Consider the following 3,686-nt stretch of genomic DNA (forward strand, 5'->3'; position numbering starts at 1 on the left):
CCACCAATATGAATGTTTTTACCCTGGCAGTCACGACACCAAATAACCAATGGTTACTGTTAAGATGATTTAATGAAGTAGTAGAAATCAGTGAGATGGTCAACAACCTCCATCATCTCCCGCCAATAAGCCCATTACTCGAAGACTTGGCCATTAGGCCCATAGGTTATTTAATTAAAACAGATGTTGTTTAATGCAAACAGATGTGAAAGCCAAGACACGTAGTTGCCTAATGACTGCCTGCATATAAAGCCAAGTTAGCGACACAACCCTGTGGCACACTAATGCAATTCTGACACTTTCAAAGCCTTCCTTAAGGGTGGAACACGTGAGTTTCATCAAGATTGTACATATTGTCCCTTTATCCTTTCCTTACCTGGAAGATTTGAGAATGTTTGATATAAGGTAGTTCTTTTAGGGGTAACCTGCTCCCCATTCCTCTTAAAATCAGATTATTCCTACCATTTGAGCCACCATCCTTATTCATTCGCCTAAATTCTAAAGGAATTTATATTTATATTGATAACTTCCTTAAAAACCCATGATACATAAAGCTTCATGATTAGAAGCCATTCTCTAGGAAGCTAACGTGCTCCTTGAAGAATGGCCTGGTACTGTTATCAATTGATGGTAAAATCCTGTCACACAATGTGTGAAGTAAGGCTAATGTAAAAATATAGTTATACTCAGCACTTAACCGTTGACTTAGCCCTAGAGGCAACAGTTCATTCTGGTCTATCATACTCTTAGAACTAGTGGTCATTTGATTGCTTAAAAAGTCTCACTCTTAAGGTGAAACACGATAGTTTTGTTGAATTGAAAGCATTGTATCTTTTCTATCTGCACGAGACAAGTGGGGATTTCAGACTTGCCTTGCTTTGCCTTACCCAGCTTTCCGCTGTCTTCACCAAACAGACAGCTACTTACAAGATCGTCACTAGCTCTTTAAAAGCTGAGGCATACAAGCAAACACGCCCACAGAGTAGACACCATATAATCCCGGTCAACTCAGGCCATAGGAAATATTGTGAAAACGAAGAGATACTCAGACCTTTATTGCTTTAAATGTTCATTGAAAACCTTCATGGACAGAGTCAGCGCACTATAAACCCAAGAGGGTTCTAAAAGGAAATCAGCCTGTAGAGAAAAGTTATAGGAGACGGAGATAAATGAATAAATATGGGGAAACAGAAAATAAAATCAATACACCTAAAATTTAGGAGACGACAGTAGAGAGCTTGAATGAATATGCTCCTCGCCTAGAAATCTGGATATCAGAAGATTCCACAACTGCACAAGTAAACTTGTCATTTGAACCCATGACTTATTCTATTTTACTTCCTGCTTTATTTGAGTTTGTACAATTATACGGTTGGGAGCATTAAAATAACCTACTACAAATGTAATTTCCTTGGCATTTTAAGTAATTCTTTAAGTTTATCAATTCGTAATTTTTATTAGGTTAGTTGTATAAATTAGAAATGACATAATTATTGTTGGTTTCTTCATTTTGGGTTATGCCTCTCGAGAGTTATCTATTTATCTTTAATTCCCAGTCCATCACAACTTTCCTCTCCTACTTCTGTAGTAGTATCTTCTTCGACTCCTATTTGTATTAACATTTCAAATCAGTTTGATAAAATATTATCCAAGTCGAATAGGGTTAGTAAATATTTCATCTCACTGTGTCCCATGTCAACCCAAACCAACTTATTAGTTTCAGGGGCCTTTGTTTTCATTTCTTCATCTATCTTATTTTGCAAGGAAGCATCATTAGTGATAAGCTGTTGGGCCTCAAACTTGTTAGGAGCAAATATTCTGGGTAGCTCTTTATAAGCCCAATCTTAAGACTTTGCAGTTTCAAATGTAATTGCACCATAACTATGTAAACCAAGTATAAATCAACTAGAGGAAAGAAAATAAGCAGGAAACAGAAAGAAACTAGGCAAGAAGAAAATATTTATATAGGAGAAGTTAGTAAAAAAGAGGAGTTTTGGGAAGACGTTGATGCAATTTTAGACACAGTATGTAAATTGACAGTTTGTGGGGAATTGTGACTGTGCTAGCACGCATTGTCGTGGGTTTGATCAGGAAGAGTTGAGGAGAATACAGGATACTGGGACAGTCTAATAAAGCACTTAATTTTGGTAAGCCATCTTATAAGTTAAAAGGACTGAGTACTGGAAATACCAGTGATATTGAAAAACAAAACGTTTTATTTGAAGACATTTTGCAGGGTGATGTACCGTGGCTAATAGGTAAGAAAACCATGAGTAAAATGGGTATGACCATAAATTTGAAAGAAAATTGTGTTATAGTATTAGGGGAAATGACGGTAAAGTTAAGAGAAGACAAACAGGGTCACTTAAGAATACCAATTTTGAGGAAGAAGTTAAAAGAAGAATTATTCTTGGAGGGTTGGAAGGGAAAGAGTCTGAGGGATATTAAAGTTGCAATGATGAAGTTACGTCTACAGTTTGGTCACGGAAGTGGAGATGAAATATGGAAGCTACAAAAGTACAATGGAGTGATGGTTAGAGAGAGAAAGAAAAGGAGGAAATAAAAAAGTTACTAACAGACGTGACTGCAGTTGTGAGGTATGTAAAAGATACAAAAGAAATCCAACTAAACCAGCAGTAGGATTTTTTTTGGAGTAAAACCTTAATGAAGTTGTAGCAATGGATGTGGGAGAGATAGAAGAGAGAAAGTTCTTGGTAATATTAGATATAGCAACAAGGTATTGTCAGGCTTTTTGGATAAAAGATAAGATACTACTTTTAAAATATTTAGTGATCTCTTCACTTTCACTTTCAACTGGTCAAGATGATTATTCCAAGTGAGCTTTTCATCAAAGACCATTCCTAAACATTTTACTTCAGTGGAGTAAGGTAAAATAGTTCCATTTAAGGTAAGAGTTGGAATGGTTTCCATAGTTTGGTGCCTGCAGAACCGAACAGCGACAGTTTTTATTCCGAAAATCGAAATCCTTGCTCATTAGCCCACTTGCTAACTTTATTGATGGCTCTTTGCGCGAACCTGCTAGTAGAAACTGCATCATATCCTATGCAGTACAGAGCTAAATCATCTACAAATGAAGAGCCTTTTACTGGTGATGCTATATTTTCTATTACATCCTTAATGGCAATAGCAAAGAGGGTAACAGTTCTAAGGACACTACCCTGAGGAACTCCCTCTCCTTGTAAGAAAGGATCGCGATACATGATTCCCAACTCTTGCCTTAATATATCTTTCTGATAAAAACGAATTTACATATCTGATCATTTTTCCTTTAATGCCCATCTTATACAACTTTTTTATGATACCAAATTGCCATGTGCTGTCCTATGCCTTTTCCAAATCTAAGAAAACTGCTATTTCTTGGCTCTGTTTAGCAAAACCTTGTTGTATTTGGGTTTGAAAGCCTGAGCAAGGGATTCAAAGTAGATCTAGTTTTCCTAAAACCAAACTGGAATGGAGAAAGCAATTTAATTGTTTCTAAGTGCTAATCATCTTTTCCATCAGCTTACAAACACAACTGGTGCGAGTTATTGGTCTGTAGCTGCTGGGTAAAGAAGGATCCTTGTTTGGTTTCTTTATAGGGATGATTAATGATAATTTCCAGCTCTTAGGAATAATACCAGTTTCCAAGGTTTCATTTATTATATCTAGAAGAAATTTCTTTGACT

Source organism: Macrobrachium nipponense, chromosome 18 (genome assembly GCF_015104395.2).
Source record: "Macrobrachium nipponense isolate FS-2020 chromosome 18, ASM1510439v2, whole genome shotgun sequence".
Classification (NCBI taxonomy): Eukaryota; Metazoa; Arthropoda; class Malacostraca; order Decapoda; family Palaemonidae; genus Macrobrachium; species Macrobrachium nipponense.